The sequence below is a fragment of the Anser anser genome (assembly GCF_964211835.1).
Source record: "Anser anser genome assembly, chromosome: 7".
Lineage (NCBI taxonomy): Eukaryota > Metazoa > Chordata > Aves > Anseriformes > Anatidae > Anser > Anser anser.
In genome coordinates this window covers 3,653,846-3,666,323 of record NC_139727.1, presented here as the reverse complement: position 1 = coordinate 3,666,323, position 12,478 = coordinate 3,653,846, and the positions used below count along the sequence as shown (strand labels likewise).

General features: G+C 46.2%; 1 protein-coding gene across 49 annotated transcripts in view; it reads left to right on the top strand.

The window, feature by feature from the left end:
* Positions 1-1,212: 1,212 nt before the first annotated feature.
* Positions 1,213-12,478, top strand: part of LOC310902897 (uncharacterized protein) — a 38,417-nt gene continuing 27,151 nt past the window's right edge. For 10 of the 49 annotated variants that reach the window (XR_014587087.1, XR_014587088.1, XR_014587066.1 and 7 more), the window contains exons 1-3: positions 2,230-2,450; positions 2,614-2,772; positions 4,442-12,407. The gene's annotated coding sequence lies outside the window, so the exon portion shown is untranslated. Of the gene's footprint in view, positions 1,987-2,224; positions 2,451-2,613; positions 2,773-4,441; positions 12,416-12,478 lie in introns of those variants that run through there. The other 39 variants (XR_014587062.1, XR_014587063.1, XR_014587100.1 and 36 more) reach the window with 25 other exon arrangements.

Here is a 12,478-nt window from a genome sequence, read left to right as displayed (position 1 = left end):
GATGGTGCGCACACCAAGATGCATACTTAGAGAAGTCATCTACATTCAGATTTCACCATTTCAAGGTATTAATACTGTGCATTTTCATTTTCTTGACCACCTTAAAAACATACGATGTGCTTAGCAGATAATGCCAGGAGAAAAAGAAAAACCTCTCAGCTTCTCAGAACATCCGAATCCCCCACCTCACCCCAGTTGTACCAGTACACTCATTTGCTTGTTACCAGTAACATGATCTTCCTGCATCAACCCTAAGCCCAAGAAGGAAAACATTTGCATGAACTTCTCCAGTATAAAAAGTGATTATAAAATAGAATAAGTTATTCCATCTCTAAACTTTATTTCCCATGGGAAACAGATTAAAGTGGTGGATAGGATGTGACCTTCAATTTATTAATGATTTAGCACAGTCAGCTGTGATTACTTGTACAGAGACAAGAGCATTTGAATTCACACCAGGAACCCTGCTCACAGACTGCTTCCGCTTTCCTCTGCGATAAACATATCCTTACTTTAAACTAGACTGTAATTCATTCAACAATATCAAACTTGGTATGTCAAAAACTCATTCACCTGAGCAGCTCTGTTTTAGAGCGCTTGCATGTTTAAATGGCTGCAGCATTGTATGGCTCAAAAGCTTTTTACTTGTGTATTGATGTTTCCAGTTCTGTTGAACTTGTATTCTACATAACTGGCTTGCAGAGTATTACCAGAAAAGAAAGTAGACTTTGTCAGACATGCAAATGTATGTGAAGGACAGAGTAGAGCATTTTAACTAATCACAGTGAAGAAAAGTTATAACCATTTTCAAAAGCAGCTAGAAATAACTGACATTATTATTTTTTTTTAAATTCAAATATTTTTTTAATTCCAAACTCACTCACGTTCAGTCATTTGGGAAAATCATCTTAGTGTAACTGCCATACCAATACCATTTAGCATGCTCTTTTCCCTTTCTTCCCAACCACTCTCTCTGTGCCCCACCCGGGGATTGCTTTATTGCCAAGACACTTAAAGTATGCTACAGCCTCAACTATGATAGTTATAAGTCCCATTCCTATTTTTCAGAGGTTGCCTGTCCAGATTCCATTAAAACAAGATAGTAGCTGCTGCACCACCTGAAATGCATGGAGATTAATATAACTGCTAACAAACCTTTTCCTTCTGGCTTCTTTCAAGACTATCACAATTGTTTCCACTCCTTTCAGCAAGTAGATTGCTGCAAAAACAAAACAAAACAGGAACCTATAGATCTGGAAGACATCCACTCCTCTGGATACACCCATATTCTAAGCACAAAATGCCACCATACCACCATCTAATTTTCTTAAGTGTACTCCAGCAGCATAAGATAACAATTCAGCACTTCATTCCTTCTCAAAGCTTAACAAATAAACCACCCAAAGACACCAATGTACCTTAAGCTGGACCACTCCCCTCTTAAAAAAAAAAAAAAAAAAATTGTCATGGAAGCTCACCTGCTTGACTGACTGCTGAAATGAAAGGGAAGGCTGGTAACAGAGGCTGTAATTGGAGAGAAGAAAGTATTAGAATCAGCTGGAAGCTCTGATAGGTGGTAGCTCCCCACCTGAGCTTATGCTCCTAAAGTAATTGTTACTTGTTTTGTTCTAAATCTTTTTTTTTTTTCACTGTTCTGAGGAGTTATTTTCAGATCAAAAACAGCCACTTGTGCTGCATTGTAGAAAACCAGATGCGGTTATCTACAGGTGGGGTGTGATTTTGATTGTACTGTAATTTTGAACACGCAACAAAACTAAAACTAAAATTAAAAAAAAAAAAAAACACGTGGGGAGAGCAGCTGTGGCATGGTGGTGAGTCCCTGGGAAAGCCATCATCTGGCGGAAGAAAGCCCAGGGAGACTTCTCAGAGGTAAGAAGCCTTCAAATGTACAGGGACCCCTAACTCGTGTGTCGAGTGTGCGAGACAAACGTCTGTGGCATGAAGATCAAGGACGACTTCTCAGAGGTAAGCAGCTTTCCCTTTGTTTCCCCGTCCTCTCAGGAGCCATCCTTATGCCCTTTGCGCACTCTTGAGGCCCACAACACTCATTTTTTAAGTGGGCGGGTGGTCGGGACGACACGTGGTCGGTGGCTTCTGCAGAAAAGGCCCTTCTGCGGGGCGGGGTCGGTGCCGCGCCGCACTGGACCGGGTGTGCTGCACGGTCTGCACTGCGCAGGGCTTCGGGGGGCTGGGGGAGAGCGGGGCGGAGGGGCGGGAGGCGGCAGAGCGGCGGGGGTGCTTGGCTGACTCCGCTCTGGGTTGGATGGGCTGCTCCGTCCTGAGGCATGCTGGGAGCTGTAGTTGTGTGGAGCCGGGTAGCCACGTGGGCTCCGGGATGTGCGGCCGGTCTTTCCCCGAGCCGGGGCCAGGCTGTGCGTGCCGGGAGGTGCAGGTTGTCGCTGGCTGCGAGCGCGGTCGCCGGCAGTGAGGTGAGCGAGAGCCTTCGGGGGTGCCTCCCCGGAGCGTCGGGCCGGGAGGGGTGGCGGCTGCGGCGGCCGGGCGCGGGTCCTCGCTGTGTTTGATCGTTGGACTGCGCCTCAGAGGTTTTCCTCTCCCTGTGTTCTGACAACCGGTTCTCTCCTTTTTCTGCAGTTCACCAGGGCAGAAGCAGCTCCCCGCCGCTAGGACCCCTGTGGGTTTTGTTGCCGAGCGAAGGTGGCGCACCAGCTAAACCAAGAAAAGCTGCAGCTGGTGTGCTGCAGTTGCAGGTTTCCCAGGAGAAAGAGCAGCCCGTCTGTCCCGACTGTCCAGGTAAGTCGTAGCGATTTTCGGGTGAAATCAAGGTGTGACGGGGATTTTGTTGGCTCTTCCAGATAGCTGTTCCTACTGTTAGCATTCACGAAGACACATAATCCACAAAGTGATTATATGAAGGTGCTTTATTAGGCGCCAGAAGCTAGGGGCATGCCTGCCCAAATCTAACTTCGTCCCATTTGTTCACTCAGTTCTCTTTTATCTCCTAAAATATTACATATGCATTAAGTTTCACAACACATCTATGCATATTCATTTCCTAGCTCCACCTAGCCCCGCTTCATATGCTAATTATCATATCAGTCCTTCTGCGCTTGCGTATTACTCTCTGGTGGTTGTCCAGGTGGTCATTGGGATGAAGTAAGATGTCTTCATCAGAGTTGAACTTTTTAACTTTTTCTTCTTGCGCATGCTCTCTGAGCCCTTGGCCTCAGTCCAAACTGCAAGGTTGGTTTGATCCAGTTCCCGGGGTCCGAGAGGCCCCTGTTATCTAGATGTCTTGTAAATTGGGCATTCTTTTAGTCCTCCTCCTTACTCCTCATCATGAATCGGTGCATTCTCTCATGCTATCCTTGCACATATATTTTGTATCTTCCAAGCGCAGCCCAGGCACAGTACATCGCAAATGTAACACATATTAAGCAATATTGCATATTTCATCTTCTATTACCAACACTACCGAAGATCCCATCGGTTACAAAAGGCAGTAGTAACCTTGTAGTTTCTACGTTCTGTAGCAAAATATACTGGCAGATGAATAAATGAGCAGGTACACATACATGTGACTCTACAGCTGAGATTAAATAACGTGCAGTTTTTTCTGTGTTTTATTTTTCAAAGCACGTTGTTGCCAAGTGCCTGAGCTTTTTGCTCATGTTACTGAGGAAAGGAATGGCTGCGCTTCTCCCCCCCTCTGTTTTTCTTTTTTTTTTCCTCTCCTCTTCTCCCTCAGTGACGGGGACTTGAAATGTTTTTCTCAGATGTCCACATGAAAATTAAAAAAAAAAAAAAGCTGATGGTGAACACTGACAGAATTGGGTGACATTTTCAAGGTAGAGGGCAAATAACATGGAAATTTCTAGTACGTTAGTGTTACTCTGTTAACAAAACCGACGTACTAGCTGCTTGCTGTTCCTAGTTTTTTGGTTTGGCTTGGTTTTCCTTTCAGTAGTCTCCCCAAAGGCCTTTGTTGACAAAACTTTGTCCCGCTTCAGTTTTAAGAATTATCCTAGAAGTAATGAAACAAGTGCTTGCAGGGCTTTCCAGAATGCTAGTTTTGGTTGGTCAAGAAAGACTTGGGAGGCAATTCCTTTCACAGAATCGTAGAGTGATTTGGGTTGGAAGGGACACTTAAAGATCATCTAGTCCATCCCCCTTGCCTCGATCAGCGGCATCTTTCACTAGGTCAGGTTGCTCAAAGCCCAATCTAGCCCAGCTTTGAGCACCTCCAGTAATGGGGCCTCCACAACTTCTCTGGGCAGCCCGTTCCAGTGTCTTACTACCCTCATCGTGAAGAATTTCTTCCTTTTGTTCGATCTAAATCTATCCTCTTTCAGTTTATAGCTGTTGCCTTGCCCTGTCACTACAGGCGCTGGTAAAAAGTCCTTGCCTGTCTTTTTTGTGAGTCCATTATATGTGTTTAATGGTAGTAATGAGGTCTCCCCAGAGCCTTCTCTTCTCCGGACCGAAGTGTGACAGAGCCCTGCTGCTGGCTTGCAGGTCAGTGCCAAGCTACTGGAAGGAGGTTTTTATGTACTTTTCCACTTCCTTCAAAGGGAAGTTGAAGCACAGACAAGCTGACTGAGAACATCCAAAGTGGTAGACGTGAGACTTTTTGTAGGACGCCAGGTCTTTTCCCCTGTGAGCGGAAGGAAAGCTTGTTTGGGCACAGGTATCTATCACAGAGGGATGCAGCTCTCTTGTTACCACTTCTGCTGACTCCTGAAGTGATCCTCAGCGCTGGTCTGATATCCCTGTGGCAAAAGATGTCCCTCAGATTGCAGAAGCAGCATTGTGGAATTTAGGTTTTGGTAGGTATCGAGGTTGTATCCCTGAAATCTCATCCATCTCAAGATACTACCTATCCTTGCAAACCTTGCTTCTCTGAAATCCAAGTCATTGTCCTTACCCCAGTAATACCGAAGGGAGAAATGCTCCATTGAGAAACTATCAGAAAGAAAGAATCTGTTTTGGCAAGCCTCCCTCCCTTGGAATCTGTGGATTCCTTAAACTGGCCCTGGCATGAGTATTTGAAGCAAACGCTATCCAAGAAAGAAAAATTATTTTATCTCTCATTTATCATTCTGTAATAGTTCCAGCTGACTTTGGTGACAGCATAATAGCGAAAGTGATTTCACTCTCTACCAAATAAAAACGTAAATTACTTCTTTTGACTGTCTTGAAAGAATGGTACTAATAATAAATAGGTGGGAAAACCAGAACTGTTGCGTTTCAGGAATTTTAGGTGGCCTGAGAAACACACAGCATGCACTAGGGTAGCAGCACAAAAGTATCTCAAAAACGGGCTCCTGCAAACAGAAAGACCTTTGGGAGGTCACTGACATTTGGTCAGAGTGGGCTGACTCAGCCATCATTCTGCCTTCGTTATATTTCATAGCAGTTTTGCGATATTGCAGGTCTTCAGCTTAAGGAAGACTTTTCTTCCAGGGATTTTCCCTATTGTTTGTTTACTTCAAACAGTACCAGGAAACAAAGTTGGAAGTTCTCATGTGTCCATTCAAGGCTAGGAGCTGGTTACCCAGCAAGATGCTTGCTTGAGGCACGGGCTCACCAGCTGATTAAATAACTGTCCTGGGGCAGGAGCATGTGGGACAAAATACTGCAGACAGCACAATCCATGCGTTTGGTTGCTTAATGCCACTGAGCTATGCTTTCGTAGCAGGAATGTGTCAGAAGTAGCAGTAATCCAGGGAAATGATGCAAACCTGGAGGTAGGCAGTCAGCTTTGTGAGCAGGGAGTGCTGGCATGGCCCTGCTCCCCTGACTACACCTGTGTGAATCAAGTAGGGGAAGTGAGTATGGGAGTGGTATTTCAGCCCTTTCAGGGAGCTGAACATCACTTGAAAAGATGATGACATCCCTGCCCTGAAGGACCTGCCCACTGCAGTCTGTAGCATTGTGTGCATTTGTAGCTTGATGGGCCTGAGAGTAGGGGACTGTGGGATGCTGGGGCTGGGATTTGATTTGCGGGTTGCTGCCGCAGCCCCAGGAGCTTGTGTGTTAAGTTTAAGCTTGGAAATAAAGGGGGAGTGAGGGAAGAAAAAAAGCAAAGCCTTGCAGAGCCTCAGCTCCACCGAGGAACGAATAACAGTCTGTTTGCTTCTGGAAGAACTTCCCACTGCTGAGGATGGATGGGGTGGACCCCAAAAGGTAGATGGGATTGTGTGAGAGCTGGTGATACTGCTAGCAGGACTCCACAGCTGACAAGAGACATCGCTGGTTTTGATGTCCATCACAACGGAAAATGCTCGTTTCATTCAATTTGGGGAAGTCATGTGAAACTCGCAGACAGAAACAATACCAGTGAGACTCTGTTATGCAGTCATGGTGAAAGCTTAGCATAGCGAAGGAACAGTGTATACTAGGTAAGGTGAAAAATCGAGTCACACCTCCAAGAAGTCCCAGTTTGTGGTCTTTAAGCTTTTTTTTTTGGGGGGGGGGGGGAGGAAGGGGGAGAAAGATGAATATTACCCACCAGAAAGGTGACCAAATCCATGCCTAAAAAGGTCAGCTGCTTAAAGCTTTTATAAATGATCTTTGTACTGCAAGTTTCAGTTTTCATGAAGCCAAGTTGAGATAAATCTGAAAATTTCTATCAGTTTAAAAGAACGCTTACTAAAATATTCTTGCCATTCACAATAATAATGGAGTGAGTGAACTTGTTCCACACAGTGACCTTATTTTTTTTTTTGTATTCCAGCAAACTGTGTACAGTCCCAGGAGCATAGGTACAGTCTTGTGTAGCATTGTCATTCTGCCCCACCACTCTGATATCTAACAAAGTAATACGTTCTGGATGTTGTCTACGAATTCTTTCCTTCCTTATGTAAGAGGTCAATGCACATATTGCCTAGTTTGTCATAGAGCATCGCTGAAGTACTGTTTTACTTGCATTTGTGAAGACAGCAGAATGAAAGATAGCAGCTCAGTGACTCCCACCGAGATGGTCATTAGGATAAAACAGGGAAGTTTCTAGCATATATTAAAAAGCCTGGAGGAATTAGCATAGCTTGCAGGAAAGTGTGCTGGAAAGAGATGATATTTGAGAGCAAGCGTGAAAATGTCTTTTTACCAAGAATGATGAGAACTGATGCATCTGCCCTGTGTTTGGATAGGTGAGTGAGAGAAGAGGAGCTGAGCATAGAGTTTGCAGGGGAATTGGGAAATGAATGAGATAATTTAACCTCTTTTCCATGCAAGCATGTTTTTTTTTTTTAATCCCATACTTTTGTTATTATCCAGAATTATTAATATAACTCTCTATTTTAACTGGTTTGGTTTTATGGGTAGCAGCTGACTACAGAAAGAACTAAGATGCTGAAGTGTCCTTGGAGCCGCTAACTCTACCTCTTTATCTGTTCCCTAAGAAGATGTCCCGGATTTAAAGATGATGTGTATTAAATGAAGTATGAGAAGAAACAGCTTCTTCCGACACTTGCGCTCCTTTTCTTCAGCTCATGCAGAAGGCTGACAGCCTGTCTCACTCTCTTCAGTGCTATCCCACCAGCTCCTTTAGGAGCTCAGCACCGCGTTTGGCCTGTTGTGATCTTCCCGATCTCCTCATTTCTGTGCTGCAACACCACCATCCACGAGAAGTCAAGTAGGATCTGAAGACCTTTGACATTGCTAAAGAATCAAACCTCAGCTGTCATTTTTAGCCCTTTGTATTCCAGATGTTTGCTTTGCTGGACGATGGTTTCATTTTTGATTTTGTAATATGTTCTTTGTAGAGGTTATTTTAAGCAGACAAGTAGGTAGCCTCCTTCCTTCAGTGGAATTGTGTGGGTTTTAGCTGAGCTTTGCACATCTGAGCGATTGCCCAGTGGTTGTTCTGGTCTTGACGCATCTCTAAAACCTTTGTCTGCCTCGCCCCCCTCTTTGTGTATTAAAATGCACGTTTGTGCAAAAATTATGTACGCTGTGCATAAGATGCCCGGTGGTTATGGGGCATTTTCAGCATTTCACAGATAAGGCTCCATGTTTACTTAATCACTTAAGTGTAGTCCTGGCTTTAAGTGTAGGTGTAGCTAATGATGGTTACTGAAGTGGTTATAAAGCTCAAAATGTTTGTGTATATCTATATAAATATATATATATATACATACATATGTATATGTATATATATATATATAATGAAACTGATTCTGTGGAGTAAAAGACTTCTCTGCTTGTTGCATATATTCATCTATCAGCAGACTCTTGCAGGCTGATCCAAACTGGGTGCTGTGCCTTTTTTGTTGCCTGGAATATGCAATCTGTGCACCTCAGGTGTACCTGGTCTATTAACTATCTCTTATATTGTGCCATCCCGTTAATATCAGTGGATGTACCCAGCACCACCTTGGGGCTACACATAACGTGGAAATTTCTAGTATGTTAATGTTACTCTGTTTACAAAGCTGACATACTAGCCACTTGCTGTTTCTATTTTTTTTTTTTTCTTTTCAGTAGTCTCCCCAAAAGTTTTTGTGGACATGTTGTGTATCTTTTCTGGTCTTCCAGGATTCATTTGTCAGGAAAGACGACCATGAAATCCGAGGGCTGTGGACAACCATCCACAGATGGTTGTCGCAGATGCCTTTGGTCACGTTATTTGTCCTTTTAGCTCGCCCTTTCCTTTATCTTGAGTTGATTTTTTTTTTTTTTGCAGCGCTATGTTTGCAGGGGTAACATTGCTGCCGAGGTGTTTTTGATTAAAAATGATCTTAACTGTAATAGTGAATTCACCGAGTGTGGCTTTGTATAATGACTCCCAAGATCATAACATTTTTTTCCTTTGTCACAGAGAGGAGAAAAGCTCTTTCCAGCGAGATGGAGAAGGAATTAATTATACCTCTGCCTCATCCTGTGAGACCAGAAGACATGGAGTAACTGTAAGCTGCGATTCTCAGGAGACACTAAGAGTCTCGGGTTCCTTCTCTGCCTGCCTCCCAAGGCCTCAGGGATGAGAAATCTTAGGCTTTATGTTTTTCCCTATGAAATACCGTCGTGTTAAGGGGCGTAGCTGACTTAACTGTTACGGGTCTGGTCGGATTCAGGTTACTGAACTAATACGGTCACGGATTCACCAATAACGTAGCACATCCTTGATCTAGTCGCATTCAATGAGAACTATCACGGCTAGGAACAATGCAATGAAGGGCAGTTTATTACAGCAGCCAGGGACACAGGTTCTTTGGATTGCCGGAGATAAATTCACTGTCCGCAAAAGCAAGCGAGCACGCATGAAATACACAGGTACTTGTCCTGGCTATTAACGTGTTAAAAGGCACAAAGGCTCTAGAGTTTTCTAAGTTTCCATGGAGACACCTGGTACAACCAAGTGTTCAAATCTTACCCCATGACATCCCAATGCAAGGGGAAGAGAGGCTCAGCCCATCGACTGATCCCGGAAGTCAGAAAGGTATCCTTCGTGATGTTATCTTCCCTAACATCCCCTTTCACTTAAACCAATTTACATTGTCCGCTGATCTATTCTCTTTAGTGACCAGTGATAGGACCCGCAGGAATGGTGTCAAGCTGCGGCAGGAGAGGTTCAGGGTAGACATCAGGAAGAGGTTTTTCACTGAGAGGGTTGTCGCGCACTGGAACAGTCTCCCTAGGGAAGCAGTCACTGCACCAAGCCTGTCGGAGTTTAAGAAGCGTTTGGACTGTGCGCTTAATCACATGGTCTGAATTTTTGGGTTGACCTGTGTGGTGCCAGGAGTTGGACTCGATGATCCATGTGGGTCCCTTCCAACTCGGGATATTCTATGATTCTATGATTATTTTCTGTCCTTGAGTGACTCTAGTCAGGCATATCTTGGTTATGATTGGTAAAAAGTTATCTTGCTTTTGTTCAAAGGAGAAATTCAGAGTGCATGCTCAGTGAGGGGTGGTCGCACCTTGGAGGCAAGGAGCTTTTGGGATGAAGGCGTGTTTTGATATTATAATGATGATATAATGAGCAAAAGTTCACTAGAGTACAGCATTTTTTCAAAAACACGACAGGTCGTTGGCTCAGGGTAGCAAATGTGCAGCGTATCGGTCTCAGTGTGCACAAGGCCCTCTGTGTTTGTGGCCTCTGTAAGTGGCCGTGTTGCTGGTTGCAGGTTCCTGGGTGTGGAGGGGACAGGGGCTGGGGGGTTGGCCCCGTGTTCATTGTCCATGGGGGAGCTGATGGATACAGACAAGCGATCTGGGTGTGGGGGCCACCCTGCTGGAGAGGCTGCAGGCTGGGGGGGGGGGGGGGAGTAAGGACAGCAATGGTGGGGGGAGGCCTGTGCTGTCTTTGCTCCCTGGGCCAGGTGTGGTGGGGCTGGTCTGCTCGGAGGGAGTGATTGGCGAGCGTGACCTGGGTTGCGGCTGCTGTGGAGGAGCAGGTGAGGGAGGGACTGGGGTCCCTGGTGAGGGGGAGGGAAGGGTGTTGGGGAGGCTGGGTCCTGCGGGATCAGCGGCTGGGGTAGGGAAAGCCGCGGGGGGTAGGCGGCAGGTCAGAAAGCACAGATTTGGCTCTGGGGCGGTGGCTGGGAGCATCTTGCCCCAGAGCATGCCGGGAGTTGTGGTCTTTGGGCTCCGGGCATCCGGTTGGCCATGTTGGTTTCCAGAGCACGCTGGGAACTGTAGTTTCATGTTGCCGCTCGGCACAGGGCCATTTAGGATGGGCAGTTATTTCCTCCGCGCCAGTGGAGAGGGGTGCCTTTTCTTGCCGTTTTCGTGTGGTGTTCCACGTGGCTCCCGCCACTTCCCTTAACGAGCAGACGGCCTGGGAAGCTGTGCCTGCCGTTCTGCTTCTGCCCATGCACGGAGCAGGCTGGCGTGGCGGCGCCTGGTGCCACCTGGTGGCCGAACAGCGAGCGGTGCTGTAGGCGAAGAGGCGCTGCAGCTACGCGTCGCTCTCTGCTCCCACCTGCTGGCGAAAGGGGGGTACTGCAGGCGGAGGAGATGCTCATGCGCTTTAGCAATTGCCAAGCTTCGTGCCCCGCAGGATGCCGGGAGTCGTGGTCTTTGGGTTTTGAGCGTCCTGTCGGCCATGTTGGTTTCCATGGCATGCTGGGAAACGTAGTTTTTCACATTGCTGTTCAGCTTCCTAGCTGGGAAGGGCACGTTGCTCAGGGCAGTTATTTCCTCCCCGAGACGACGTGGGGTGTGTTTTTCTGCCGTTTTCATTTGTGGTTTTCCACGCGGTTCGCACTGCTTCCGTTATTGAGAAAACGGTTTGGGAAGCTGTGTCTGCCGTTCTCAGGATGAGGGCGGTAGCGCCCTCTGCCACCACCTGCTGGCGAAAAAAATCAGTAACGCAGGCGGAGCCATGTAGGACTTCTCAGAGGTAAGAAGCCTTCAATGTATGGGGACCCCTAAACTTGTGCGCCAAGCCCGCAAGACAAATGTCCGTGGCACGAAGCTCAAGGACGACTTCTCAGAGGTAAGCAGCTTTCCCTTTGTTTCCCCATCCTCTCAGGCGCCCTCCTTACGATGCTTGTACACACTTCAGGCTCACAACACTCATTTTCTCCTCTACTTAGTATTCCTAGTCCCTGCCTAACCCCCACCCCCCACTTTCCAAGGACCTATGTGCTCTTCTCAGGTCCCTCCTGAGGTCCTACAGATCTTTTAAATCTGCTTAGTGTCTTTTCCAGGTTGTACTGTGCCACTATTTTTTCCCCTGCTCCTTTTGAGAATGTCTGTACCCTTCTCAGATCTTGATTGGGTTGGCTTTTTTGGACCCATCTGCATAGCCTTTTGTTTTTTAGATAGTCTACTAAGGTATGTTACTTTGCCTGTGAGTTATTTTACTACATTGAATTGCTTTTTTGTGGTTTGTAATCTGTTACACTCCTAGATTATTTCTACCTATGTAAAGAAAGGTTTCAGCTAATTACAGTCAAAAAAAGTTTTAGTTACCTACTTGCTCATATTGTCATTTCAATAATCAGAACTGAAGCAAAAGCACAGGAATTGTTACTTCTAGTAACACTCCACACATCATTGAGCTAAGCCAAATAAAAAATGCAGCTACTGGTCCTCCTGCTCTCTTTATCCCTTCCTGTGCTTTGCCCCTCCTCCTTCCCAGGTGATTGGGACAGGGTGCCGGGTGGGGCCTAATGGTATATGAGCAGCAGGTGTCCTATATGAGAGCTCATATGAGAGCTCCACCTGAGCAGCTCTTTGTGGGAAGGGAAGGGAAGGGAGTGCTCTGTTGTGGTGGAGCTCGGTCGCCCACCCCAGTAAAACCACCACAAGGGAAGATGTTCAGGTGTTTCCCTCTGAGGGTCTGAGGTGAGGCTGTTTGGGCCAGAGGAGCGGTGTGGCAGGTGGTTGCTTGCAAGCACAGTGGTCATTTTGTCCTTTTGTGTTGACAGGTGGCATGGGTGATGCTGTCTACTCCTTTTGAGCTTGGATCTAATTTCCAGGTACAGAGGCAAGTGGACTGCTGTTTTGAAATGATAAAATGAACTATGGAGTCACTTCTGTTGTTGAGGGA